Raw genomic sequence first — 14,522 nt, forward strand, 5'->3', positions numbered from 1 at the left:
CAGAACCTCATTTTAACTGGAGCAATCTGATCAGTTACGGCCTTCATCCAGTCACTGAAATCTTTCTGCAGTCGGTCCATGTGCATAGTTATTTTTCACGAAGGACTCCGAACGCAGAATCCACATCAATAGTGGAACTTTTTCTCATATTTTTGTATGATATTTATTTTCACTGTCCCTGCTCTGCCCCTGTCTGCATTAAAGGTCTCTGCACAGTGGTCTGCCCAGCTTAGCTCTAAAGTGCTGTACTGTGCTACTCTGTACACAGTGAACTCTGAACACAGTCAGATGTGGAGCTCATGTTCTGGCTCCTCCTTATCCTGTTTATATGATTCAGCCAGGTGTGAGTGAGACTTCAGCACAACCTCTAAATGTGTGAGTGTCACTCGTGATGAGTGAGACTTGATTGCCCTGGTGTGCACGTCAGATCTGATGTTACAGCCAAGGCAACATATGCAACTTGCATGACAATGCAAAAAGCTGCTAGGAAGCCTTGCTGCACTCACTCATTGATACTGTGTGGATGAAGTGTCATGATGTAAGAGTTAGACTTGAACAGTTTTTTAATGGTATGACCAATATTTTGCTGTCACAGCCAGTACAAAAAAATAGAACAATCACCTAAAGCTGATACTTTTCTTCTTTTCAGTGCGCACTTAGTATAGCTGCCTTTATGATCCATGACTGATGAGCAAACAAAGTCAGCAAAGCCTTGTTAAAAATGAATACAGAGTATTTCACACAAAGTCCGACTTGAGTGTCATGTAAAATCTTACAATATGAATAAACTGCCAGTATCTTTCTTTAGCAACGGTAGCAACCCTCATAGGAGCCCATTTGAAGGAATCTAATATTTCCGAGTGATGAAATAACCCTCCCTCCTCCAGATCCAGCATCACTCGCTCATGCTCATCACACCATCCAGTGAGAAACCTCTGTGTGGGGCAAACTTGATTGTTCTGTCTTGTGAATTTATTGTGATTACAACCTCTTCCTTTTTTTGTTTTGTAAGTCATGCATGGCTTGGAGGGAGGGGGTCGGTGGAGAGGCCTCCGGGGCGGTTTTACACCAGCATGGCCAGACTCTGAATATCCCGGCTGTAACAAAACCTTGAAAAATCACTTAAAGCCAGTGCTTCGCTGCATACTTTAAAAAGTAAATGTGAGGAGAAACTATTGTAAAATGTGTTGTACCATGGACCGAACCCCACCAGACTCCTGAACAAAGTGAATAAAGGCAGAGGCCGAGTTAAAATGAATAAAGGTGACTTCATACGAAGTTCTACTGAAGAATCACGTCCGGCCTTTGCCGAATGCTCAAAGCGAGAGCAGAAGGGAGAGGGACAACCCTAGAGGTTAACAAAGCAGCAAAGAAACCGGCAGTCTCTGCTATCAAACCCGGGCAGACAGAGGCCTCGGCTTAATAATTTACGAGGCAGCCATGCTCTTACACCAGCGGCTCAGAACTTCATTTGACCCACAACCTCTGGGTTTTGTTTGAGGACACACAGCCCTATTAAGTATAAAGAATAACAGCCAGAAACAGGAACATTAGAAAATGGTTGTCCAGTTTAATTCTAGCAACTGTTTACAGTTTAATATATTTAATCAAACACAAATCACTATTTGAATTCACTCCTGGAAGCTGCGGTTCTATCAGCGGCCACTAGAGGGCGCTCCTCGTCTGCTTATGAAATCCACCGAGCACTTTGTATGACGGGGGAAGGGTTTCCTCTTCCAGGTCAGCGTCGGCAGAGACAGCAGGAGAGGTGGATGCTGACATCACTTCCGGCCTCTCCCTCTGTGTCCAGCCTGCTGCAGAGGAGGAGGGACCCCCTGTCTGTCTGTGCAGTTATCATCATCTTCAGACACTCACAGACCCCCTCATACCTCAAATCTGCACCAGCCCCAGGAGGAGGAGGGAGCCTGGAAATGTCTGCACAGGTTACAGCTCAGGTAGGAGATAGTCAGCACCTTCAGCTGTGTTTGTGGAAATAGACTGAATAATCCTGGAGGAAATCTCTGCCAGGAGCCGGGCTGAGCTGGGCTCTTCTATCCTGGGACCTCTGGGGGGCTTTCCTTCCGGGCCTGGGGGTGTTTCTTGTCATCATTTGTGTTAAAGAGGGGATCTGTGCACTGCATGTTACTGCACTATGAGGAATCTGTGCACTGCAGCTTACTGCACTGTGAGGAACCTGTGCACTGCTCTGCATGTTACTTCACTGTGAGGAAATCTCTGCCAGGAGCCGGGCTGAGCTGGGCTCTTCTATCCGGGGACCTCTGGGGGCTTTCCTTCCAGGACTGGGGGTGTTTGTGCTCATCATTTGTGTTAAAGAGGGGATATGTGCACTGCACTGCATCTTACTGCACTGAGAGGAACCTGTGCACTGCACTGCATCTTACTGCACTGTGTGGAATCTGTGCACTACACTGCATCTTACTGCACTATGAGGAGTCTGTGCTCCGCATTTATTGCACCGTGAGGAATGTGTGCACTGCACTGCATCTTACTGCAGTTTGAGAAATCTGCACACACAGTGAGGGATATTTATTGTGGGCATTGCCGAAAAAGCATCATTCCACCTTGTGCTGCTTTTTACTGTGACAGGAGAACAGAATTTAGTGCATAGATAATCAGTCAGAAATAGATGTATTCCGAGATCCAGTCTTTCTGTTGCATGACCAATACCTCCACATTACCAACATCAAGAGAAGATTTTTCGAATGTTTCTGTTGTACTTTACTTTGGGGTTGCTGGTTTCTAGAGATCCACTTTGGCTTTAAACTAAAAATAAATAAATCAAAGTAGGCTAGTTCACTATAATCCTACAGAACGTTTGTGAGGATACCTGGTACTGACTCAATGAGAACCTCGTTTAACTTGTCAGCATCTCAGGGGGAAGAAGAAATGTGACGTTTCCCTACATTAAGTTTAGTCAGTGTGGATTTCACCTGCTATTGATAGCAACCCCTGGTAACTTCCCCGAGAAACCCCGTTGTTCTTTACTAGATGTCTGAAAAACGGCGTGGAATACACATCAAGCCTCCTGTGACCCTGCCTCAACTTCCATGAAAAAAAGCCTGGCAGAGACAAATCTAAAACATACTCTAGTCTTGTTGGCTGACTTCTTCAAATTCCAAAAACGCCTCGTTGCTGATTTAGACTGATTGGGAAATAGTTTCAAGAAAGGCCCTCTGGTTGAATTTATTGTACACCCCACCAGTTGTCCTGGGTGAAGGAGGCTGTGGCAGACATAATTTTACAGAACTGCTCTGATGGGCGACTTCAGTGTTGGGTGACCGAAGAACCCATTTGTCCCCTAAGCAGTGGCATCCTCTTTGATCTATCTGTCAGTGAAGTAGTGCCACACCTCACCTTGTGCCGCCCACAGTAGAGCATGTAAGCCCCTCATTCTAGTTTAGCAGAAGCCTCATTGGGCCACACTATGCAAAGATACCAAGATGTGTGTCAACCTATCTGAAGGAGTTGGCCTCAGCCTCTGATATTTCTTTGTTTGCATTAGTTTCTGCTGTACCCAGCCTTCCTTCAGATGCCCATTCACTGGCTCGTATTATTGTGTTGTTTGCTGTATATTTGTGTGGTACTGTTGTAGTAGCTGCAGCTTGTTTAACAAACGTGGCACCCTTTATCCCAACCAACTGCATCTTACTATCTCACTGCAAAGATAGTGCACACTTCCTGCAGCAATAATCCATCACCTATTTCTGTACCAACAGACAATGACATGCCTACCAGAGACGTCTTAATTAAAGCCATAAACAGTACATAGTTTGTGTTCTGCTGGGTGTGTTCAGCCTTCTAGTCAGCACTTCTTTCAGCCTCTGTTCACTGAACTCCACTTGGAAGGCTTACATGTTTGTTTTCACAAAGATGATCTCTGATTCCGGCAGGTCACAGGAGCGGCCTACCTCTGTGTGCAGCAGCCTCTTGTCCCTTCCTGCGCCGAACTTGCCAAAGCATTAATGTGGCTTGTAACTTTTCAAGTTTCAAGGCTTACTCGCTCATTTATTCTTTTCATGTGGTAGTTGTATCTGGAGTGCAACTGTTTTACACCCACACTGGTCCCTTCATCATTCTCAGAAGTCTCAACTGTCAACAGATGTATCAGCAGCACTATCCCAACTCCAGAAAATGATACCGTACTAAGCGAGGTTGAGCCTCTTGAGGAAACTCTTGTGTCTTACAATATATTATCCTCATTGATGGTGTATACCACGCAAGTCTGTATCTGACTGTTTGTGCAACATAGCAGCAGCCCAGCCCACATAACAAGCTGCAGCTGTAAGACCCTTAGTTCAAGATTTTGGATATTCACAGGATTTCTGCCACAAAGAAAACTTTTGCCTAATTTGATGACAAAACATGAAGTATGATATGTTTATAGAAGCATGCATCTGTGTATCCCTCAGTAGGCGTCTGGTCATGGTACTAAACCAAGGTCTATCAAACCTTGCTTGTCTCTTAACCCTTTGTTATCCATGGTACACTTGCTATTAATTTCTATCTCATCTTGGCCAATCGGGGATTCCTTGTCGTCCCAATGGAATCTTTTATTGAACTAGCTCTCCTACTTTGGGAGCCACCTGGCAGTAGCTTTGAAAACCTTATCAGAATGCTTCAAATTATATAGCTTGTCTCTGACTTCTTGGACGCTCTGCAAGACATTCAAATGTTGGTCCATTTCAAATTCATTTTCTTCCCCCACCTTTCCAGAGCTATCAAAAACAGGCAGATATATAGATCCTCTAAAGAGCATCTCTCGTGGAGGGCGAACACTTAGTATTCCTCTAGGTAAATTATTTAATGCTTTCTGAACTCCATTCGGATTTTGTGGCCAACTCAGTTTTGTACTTAATAGTGGTGCCGCACCCTATTAACTCATTGCTCAGCGCGAAATGGTTGTTAGTAGTGTAGACATACTCCCAGAGCAAACATAGCATCTCTTTTCAGCGAACGCAGGACCATTAGCTGAATGAATTGTATGAACTGTGACCTAGACAATGCAAGTTTTTCATGAGTGAGCAGTCATCAGCATTGCTTTGCCGTCAGACCTACAAGAATTGGGAGCATAAATCAACAGCAACTAATAAATATGTATTGGCTTAGTGGTCCGATTGGCCCAATATTTTGAAGTAAATTACCTTGAAGGGGAGATCGGATATAGTAAGAGGAGTCCGTGCTGGTCTGGGAATAGTAGAGCATTTTAGTTGTTGGCAAATGTTACATTGCCATACATGATTTTTAGTTTGTTTTGGTAGATACGGCCAGTAGTATCTTTGCTGCAGCTTTGCTACTGTTTCACTAACCTTGCTCTGCTTTAATTAGGTCTAATCTAACTTCTTCATTAATAATTTGTCTAGCTCCCACTCCCGGCAGCTAAACCATCAGAACGTTATCTAGATTAAGGGTGTAGGAGTATTTGCAGAGAAAGCCACAGCTGCAGAGTTCCCTTTAGCGAGAATTATTGTACTTTTATGGGCTGTGCTATGTTAAACATGAACCAAAGGAAGTTTGACTTTTAAGACAGCTGCCTTTCCATAGAGCTGTTTATTAGGGTCGATCCGCTTGCAAGACTATTTAGGAGTTAGAAAAGGGCTCTGAGCCCTGTTCACGTTACGTCAATTGTCTTTCATTTGTTCGAGGGCTTGCCTGTTGAAATCTGCTTGCTTTCATTAGTTGAAGGCACGCAGACGTCATGCCTTTTCTGGTGGTTAGCCCTCCTCGAGCGCAGCAACCAAGTACAGAAAACATGCGAGGCTCGTTCCCGGTTTGGGAACTATTTTTTATCTTAAGTTCGCATTGCGATCCCGCTTGTTTTAATTGCAATAAGGTGGCCTTCTTTCGGCAAGCTTGAGGCCCTTGGTGTACAACGTATTATAGGGTCAAAGGGGGCTGTGTCCGACCTGTCTTATAGTTTTGCAAAAGGTTTACTGTTTAGTTACAGACCACTGCTGCATCCGCTTCCCCTTCACAAAAACTCCACAACACACCACCAACCACAACGGATCCCCCACCGCAGTTGGAACAAGGTCACCGAAGATCAACTTATCGTGACCCTCTCCAGGAACCCACCCATCAACACCACCGACACTGATGCAGCTGCCCGTAACTTCAGGCAATGGGTCGACACCTGTGCCAATACTCTTGCCCCAATCAAGAATCCCTCCTACAGACGCAACAACAGAAAGTCCTTCTGGTTTACTGCCAACCTCCACAAATCTAAGCAAACCTGCAGAAGACTCGAAAGAATGTGGGGCCAAGATCAGACCCTGTACAACCACACAGCCTTCAAAAACGCCATCCGCAGACACCACCAACATATCCGAGCTGCCAAGAGAACCGCCTTCAAAGACCGAATAAACAACAACGCACACAGCCACAAGGAACTCTTTAACGTTGTGAAAGAACTCTCCAATCCCAGCTCCAACACCAATGAGATCCCGCCATCCCAAGACCTCTGTGACTCCCTAGCCCATACTTCCACAGCAAGATTTCAGACATACACAACAGCTTCAGCACCCAGACCCCCCGGCAACCACCAACACCACAGATTCATCTCCGACCAACCTCCTGCTCTCCTGGACCCCCGTCAATGACAACAACACCATCAAACTCATGAACCTCATCCACTCCAGCTCTCCATCTGACCCCTGCCCTCACCATGTCCTCAACAAAGCAAGCACCGTCATCGCACCCCAACTACGGAAGATCTTCAACAACTCCTTTGAGTCCGCCACCTTTTCGGAGAGCTGGAAACACGCCAAGATCAACACTCTCCTCAAAAAACCCAAGGCGGACTCAAAGGACCTCAAGAACTTCTGGCCTATCTCCCTGCTCCCTTTCCTGGCAAAATCATTGAGAAGGCTGTCAACAGACAACTAACCCGCTTCTTCGAGGAGAACCGCACCCTGGACCCTTCCCAATCTGGATTCCGCAGCAACCACAGTACAGAAACTGCCCTCATCACCGCCACCGACATCAGAACCATATGGGACAACGGCGAAACCGCGGCTCTCATCCTCCTGGATCTCTCGGCCGTGTTCGACACCGTCTGCCACCACATCCTACGCTCATGCCTCAGCAATACAGGAATCTGCAACAGAGCCCTGGACTGGGTCACCTCCTATCTCACCAGCAGGACCCATAGAGTCTGCTTCCCCCCCATTCCTCTCGGAGGCCACCAAAATCATCTGCGGCGTACCCCATGGTTCGTCCCTCAGCCAGACCCTCTTCAACGTCTACATGGCCCCACTCGCTAACATCGCCCGATCACACAACCTCAACATCATCTCATACGCTGACGACACCCATCTGATCCTCTCCCTCACCAAGGACTCCGCCAAGACCAATCTCCATGAAGGTATGAAGGCCATCGCTCAATGGATGAAGAGCAGCTGCCTCAAACTCAATTCCGACAAGACGGAAGTCCTCATCTTCTGCTCCACCCCCTCCGCATGGGATGCCTCCTGGTGGCCTGCCACTCTCGGAGCCGCTCCGACTTCCACCGACCATGCACGCAACCTAGGATTCATCTTGGACTTCTCATTATCCATGAACCAGCAAGTCAATGCCATCTTATCCTCCTGCTTCAACACCCTCTGCATGCTCCGAAAGATCTACAAATGAATACCAACCGAAATCAGAAGAACGGTCACCCAAGCCCTCGTAAGCAGCAAATTGGACTACGGCAATGCCCTCTACACAGGAACCATGGCCAAACTCCAGAAGAGGCTGCAATGCATCCAGAATGCCTCTGCACAGCTCATCCTGGACATCCCCCGCCACTGCCACATCACAGACCACCTGAGAAACCTGCACTGGCTCCCAGTCAACAAGAGAATCACATTCAAACTCCTCACCCACGCTCACAAAGCACTGCACAACACTGGACCAGAATACCTCAACAGACGGCTCTCCTTCTACACCCCGACCCGATATCTTCACTCCTCCGACCTCACCCTCTCAACCGTCCCACACGTTTGCAGAACTACAACCGGCAGTAGATCATTCTCGCACCTCGCTGCCAAAATGTGGAACACTCTTCCCACCCACCTGTGCCAGACCAACAACCTCCTTACCTTTCGAAAACTTCTCAAGACCTGACTGTTCGAGCAGTAGCAGCACCTCCCACCCTTCTCCCCCACGTTCGTCCGTGCCTTGAGACCCTCACGGTTGAGTAGTGCACTTTACAAATTCCTGATTGATTGATAGAAAAAAGAATGGGGATGGGAGCATGGCGGGTGCCATGTCACCTAGGGTAGCTTAGGTCCCACTAGTGGTTGTCCCAGTGTTCTGTGGGGGCTCCTCAGGATAGGGTGGGGGGAGTAGCGGGCATAGGGATGGGCTACAATGTACAGGCTTGGCGTCTCCATCTTGACAAACAATTATGACAGTATCAAGAGTTAGAACAGACGTATGTCATATAACAAGGTAGAGCGCTACACTACAATGCAAAACATCAACAAGCGTGTCTGCCCGGTGTGGGCGTGGAGGATGGATGGGTGTTGCGGGGACATAGGAAGCCAGTGACAAAGTGACTCCACTCTCATCCTGGCATTACTCTCCCCTATTGGCGAAGCAGTTCAAGTCTGTACCCACCATACATTGACCAAAGCATACATAAGCAAGCATCCTGATACTCAGCTGCTCGGTGGAGTACGGTCACAGTTCACGTGGTCTCGGGCCAAAACATGGACATGATCAGGTTGCAGTAATTCATAACAACGTCAACTTGCAGCGGTGTAGCTGGGCTTCAAAGGGGACCATGTTGTGTCCCTGTCATGGTTCTTGGCGAGGTGTGCCACTACTTGGAACTCCAGATCCCCATCTCCTGCCTCTGTGGTGCGTCCCTCCGTCCTTGTGCAACACCCACTCTGGGAGGGCATGGAGATGTGGTCATGTCTGGTGGTGATCTTCTAGTACGGTGGACATTTCTGGTGGAGCCATAGCCATGTTCTGGGCAGAGAGTCCATCCAAGAAAAGGTATAGGTCCTCTGGACCTGAGAAGTATTTTAATTTGCAGTCCTTGGTTATCCATGTCTGGGCTGGTTCAAACAGACCATGCTTAATGTCCATTTGATAGAGCCGGGGTTGGAGGGACAGGAACGCTTTACAACGATCATTGGTTTCTCGGGAGCAGTTCGCAGCAACGCGTATTTCATGTCCCTCATGCATGTAGGGGCCATGGGAGCGAGCTGCAGTGAGGAGCTGCCATGCCTGTTCATGTCTCAGGCATGGGGCTGGGCATGTTGGGCGGTCTTGGCGCATTGGGCCCAAGTGATGTTCTCTCTGGAGTTCTAAAGGAGATTCAAAGGTGAGGCCGGTGAGAACAGAGAGGCTATCCCTGAGGAAACTTTTGATGTCTGGCCCCTTCATGCATACTAGGGCTCCAAAAAAGCAGCCATTGTCTCTGAGGCTCCTATCTTCTAAGTCGATTACCTAGCTGCTGTAGTGAAGCCAGTTTAGTGGTTTGTGGGCTTGTTATTTTAGTAACTGGACCTGCAGCCTGTGCCCGGTAGTCTAGTAACGTTTCATTTATTTCAGTTATAGAAGTTCCTGGTCCGAATACAGGAGTGTATTGAGTCCGTCCTCCACCACTGCGACACGCAGTTTCAGGCCTGCCCTGCGGTTCTGGAATCCCACAATGTCTAAGCAGATGGACTCGGTCTCGCCTGTTAGCTCAGAGATGTTGGAGTCCATTCCTTCCAGTCTGCGACCTACTGCCTTGATTTCCTGGAGGATACATTCCATGGTATTATCTGGGACCTGGTCGTGAGCCAGGATCAGGTAAGCCCCAGGAGGCAGAATGAGGTACATGGTTGGCCACACCCGGCAGGGCAAATGTCACAGGTGAGGGCCAGATCTCCGTGCCCCCACTTGACCACTGATGTTTCTCCAGCCTCGGGTCACAAATAGTGCAGGGGTCGCAGAAGATGCGGGCCAAAGGACAGGCTCGAAGAGGGCCCTAGTGAGACTCTTCACGCCCCAGATGTAGATTTAGATTTGGCTGGGTGGGCGGGGCCATCCCAGCCAGTAGGCAGTGTCTAACTTGACTGTTGGCAGGAACATCACCTGTGTTGTTTGGCCCTGGGAGGTGGAGGGGAGGTTATGGAGGACACCTGCTGTCCATGCTGGGGAGGGCGGGTGCTGGGAGGGGAAACTGTGCCACTGATACTGCCGCATAGGCTCTCATTATTCTAATGAGACTACTGGATTCCGAGTGGCAGAATCGCCCGTGGTGTGGGAGACTGAGTCTAACCCACTACAGGTGACACCTGTCGCTCCAATCCAAGTTCTGCTTCGGCTAACTAGCAGTGCCTCATCTCTACCCCAGGGATGATTGGGCAGCCGAGCACATTACATAACTGGTTTCTCAGGGAAGCTGTGGCCACTCAGGTCTCATCTGTTTCTCTCAGTTACATTAATCTCACATACACAATGACAAACAGAGGCAGTATATATTTCAATAATGCTTTAATAAAGCGACTGCATCTTAAATAGCAAAGTGTGGACTGCAATAACCAGAATGATACAGCATGACAAGATTAAGATTGTGACAAGGAGAGTAAAACATAAAAATAATGCTACCATATTGTCACTAGAGTCAACAGACTAATTCCTACCTAAGCTATGATAGAGCACAGCGTGTTAAGCTCTAATTCTACCCTTCAGGTTCCCCTGGGAAGACATCATCCCCCATACCTGAGCAAAGGCCTGAAGTCTGAAAAACCGCTGTAGCGAAGCATTCGGCAATCAGCATACATTCGTGGTTCTCTGGTTGGAATCTCCCTCTAACGTGTAAGGGACAGGGAAGTGTTTTTATAAGAAAATAGCTGATGTTCTGAGAAAATGTCCCTACGTAAGGATGTGTATTTTCTATAAATGTCAAAGACTAAACTTATACTACGTTCACCGGCAACCTATCTTACTGCAGCCTTGGAAGAAGCTCAGAGTGAGCAAGAATGACTTGTTTGAGAACAGAGTGCTGGCCTAGGCAAAAACAGTCAGATAGAGAGAAAATAAAACAAGACTGTAAAAGTTGCTACTGCCAGGCTCTAAGAGCTCAGAGGTCACAAAAGAGCAGTGTTAGGCTCCTTTATGTGTGTGTGGAGCTATTGCGTAGGTTTTCATTAGGGTACTGAGGCTACTGGATTTAGGCGGTAGGATCCCCTGGGTTGTGGGTACTGAGTACAAGTCCACACCTGTCGGCCTAATCCGGGGTTTCCGGCTAACTAGCAGCACCCATCTCTGACTGAGATGATTGTGGGAACCAAGCTCATGGTACAACAGACTCCCCAGGGAATCGTGGTATATCAGACCCCTTCCTGTTCTCTCAGTTACCAAGATCTCACTCAGGCAAAGATAATAGAATATATTTAAATAAGCATTTATTAAAATATCTGCATCCTAGATAAAAGCAGGTACATAGTAATAACGAAGATAATGAAAGACAATAGGAGCAGGCATGCGACTAAAAGTGTAAAACACAAGAACAGTTCTACCATGCTGTCTAAAAAGGGGAGTGATCTATGACCCGACCCTAACTCTAAGTATGAGCATAGCATGTTAAGCCTAATCTGCCCTACGGATTTCCCCCTGGAAGAACATCATCCCTCATACCTTGAGAAGAGGCCTGAAGTCTATATAGACACCATCCCCATTGGACTCAGGGTTTGGTCGTCTAAGCAGGTAGCTGTAGCGAAGGTTGTAGCAATCAGCATACAGTCGTGGTCATCTGGCTGGAATCTCCCTCTAATGTGTCTAAGACAAAGGGGTGTTTTATTCTAAAACAACTGACATTCTAAGAACTAGTCCCCACTTATGAGTGTGTTGTTTTCTGTGAATGCAGGAGACACAGCATACCACGTTTGTCGGTGTTAGACCTGACATCCTTAGGATGGTCACCCATAACTTTTTGCCTGCCTCCCTCCACTTTTTGGACACTGTTTTTGCTGGTTTTTAGGACTCTGCGCAGTTTACCACTGCTAACCTGTGCTAAAGTGCATATGCTCTCTCGTATTCAAACATGGTGACATTGGTTCATACCCGATTGGCTTATTTAATCTACTTGTAAGACCCCAGTAAAGTGCACTACATATGCCCAGGGCCTATAGATTAAATGCTACTAGTGGGCCTGCAGCACTGATTGTGCCACCCACATAAGTAGCCTCTTAACCGTGCCTCAGGCCTGCCATTGCAAGGCCTGTGTGTAGTTTCACTGCCACTTCGACTTGGCATTTAAAAGTATTTGCCAAGCCTTAAAACTCCCCCTTTTCTACACGTAAGTCACCCCTAAGGTAGGCCCTAGGTAACCTATAGGGCAGGGTGCTGTGTAGATAAAAGGCAGGACATGCACCTGTACAGTTTATATGTCCTGCTAGTGTAAAACTCCTAAATTTGTTTTTATACTGCTGTGAGGCCTGCTCCTTTCATAGGCTAACATTAGGGCTACCCTCATATACTGTTTAAGTGGTAGATTCTGATCTGAAAGGAATAACAAGGTCATTCCTGGCCAGAATGGTAATACAAAGTCCTGCTGACTGGTGAAGTTGGATTTAATATTACTATTTTAGAAATGTCACTTTTAGAAAGTGAGCATTCCTCTGCACTTAAACCCTTCTGTGCCTTACAATCCACGTATGGCTGGGTTAGTTGACATCTCCCTTGTGCATTCCACTTAGAGAAACCCCAAACACAGGATGCTCAGTCACACTTGCACACATTTGCATATTGAATGGGTCTTCCTGGGCAAGGAGGGTGGAGGGCCTGACACTTACATTGCAAAGGACAGTAGCCTGTCCTCACACAAAGGACTGCCATACACCCTACTGGGACCCTGGCAGAAAGGATGGAACTAAAAGGGGACCTGGTGCACTTCTAAGCCACTCTTTGAAGTCTCTCCCCATCGCAAAGGCACATTTGGGTATTTACGCAGGGTCTCTGACCCTACCAACTCAGACACTTCTGGACAAGATACTACTGTAGAAGAAACCCTGAACCAGAACCTGCAACCTGCCAAGAGGAACTGCCTGGCTGCCCAAAAGGCTCACCTGTCTGCCTTTATGCAAAGGACTGCTGCTCTGCTGTTGCCCTACACCTTGGTGCCCTCTGGCTCTGCTGAGAAGTGCTCTCCAAGGGCTTGGCTAGAGCTTACCTCCTGTTCCCTGAAGTCTCAGGACCAAAAAGACTTCATCTCTGCAAAAGAACTCCTTGTGCGGCGAAAATCAATGCACAGCCTTCAAGAAACAATGCACAGCCTGCTTCACGGTGAAAAAATCAGCGCACACCGAACCGGAATGACGCAGCCTGACTTCCTGATGAGGAGATTGACGCAGCGCCAGTGTTACGACCGGAAGTGTGACGCAAGACCCACTGGATCGACGCAAAGCCCAACCGGAACAATGCAACCTGCGCAGAGCCTCCCGTGCCACAGACATTTTTGCGCAGCGCCCACCGGATCGACGCAGCCCCTGTGACTTCGTCCTGAACACCCAGGATTTCAACGCATCATCCGCAGGGCGTTCAAAAACCCTGCAACCCGGAGAGGATCCCAGTTTACGTGCTGGAAATTGATGCAAAGCCTGCCCTGTGTGAAAACTCAACAACGCATTGTCTGTGTGTGCTGGAAAAATCGATGCACACCTCACCGTTTTCACACACAACTCCTCCTCTGCGGTCGGTGCGGAGAATTTGAACACAAACTAGGTACTTTGTGCTTGCAAGACACATTTGTTCCTTTTTTAAGAACTAAAGACTCTTTATATCATTTTCTAAGTGATATTTCAATGTGTACTTATGGAATCTTGATTGTTTTGACCTGCATTTAACCAGATAAATATTATATATGTTTCTAAACACTGTGTGGTGTATATTTGTGGTGTTATACTGTGTTTTTGCATCATTTATTGCACAAATACTTTACACATTGCCTTCTAAGTTAAACCTGACTGCTTAGTGCTAAGCTACCAGAGGATGGGCACAGGATAATTTGGATTGTGTGTGACTTACCCTGACTCGAGTGAGGGTCCTTGCTTGGACAGGGGGTAACCTGACTGCCAACCAAAGTCTCCATTTCTAACAGTCAGCAACTCTATCTAACTGTAGCCTTGGAAGGGCACAAAGTGAACTATGGCCATCATTAGGACCTTGGCGGTATATACCGCTGCAGCCATGGCCACCAAAAGACCGTCACCATGGCTACTAGCCGTCCGCCGTATCATGACCACAGCTGGCTTTCCGCTAGAAGGATGGCGGAAATCTGGCTGTGGCCATGCCGGCGGATAGTGGTAAGGTGGCGCTGCTGGCAGCAGCAGCGCCAGGCCAGTAGACCGCCGCCGGCCGTATTATGAGAAGAATACGGCCTGGCGTTGCTCTGCTGGCGGATGCTGCTGCTCGTCCCGCCTCCTGCCGGAGGACCCCCTGGATCCAGGTAAGTGGGTGCTCCGACAGAGAAGTTTGGTGGGGGTGTTGTCTCTGTGTGTGTGTGTGTGTGTGTGTGTGTG

At 47.7% G+C, this 14,522-nt stretch overlaps 1 protein-coding gene across 1 annotated transcript in view; it reads left to right on the forward strand.

The window, feature by feature from the left end:
• The first annotated feature begins 1,775 nt into the window (after nt 1-1,775).
• Nucleotides 1,776-14,522, forward strand: part of LOC138287329 (zinc finger protein 271-like) — a 60,660-nt gene continuing 47,913 nt past the window's right edge. Inside the window, exon 1 of the mRNA XM_069227682.1 lies at nt 1,776-1,955. The gene's annotated coding sequence lies outside the window, so the exon portion shown is untranslated. The remainder of the gene's footprint in view (nt 1,956-14,522) is intronic.

This window comes from Pleurodeles waltl, chromosome 4_1 (genome assembly GCF_031143425.1).
Source record: "Pleurodeles waltl isolate 20211129_DDA chromosome 4_1, aPleWal1.hap1.20221129, whole genome shotgun sequence".
Classification (NCBI taxonomy): domain Eukaryota; kingdom Metazoa; phylum Chordata; class Amphibia; order Caudata; family Salamandridae; genus Pleurodeles; species Pleurodeles waltl.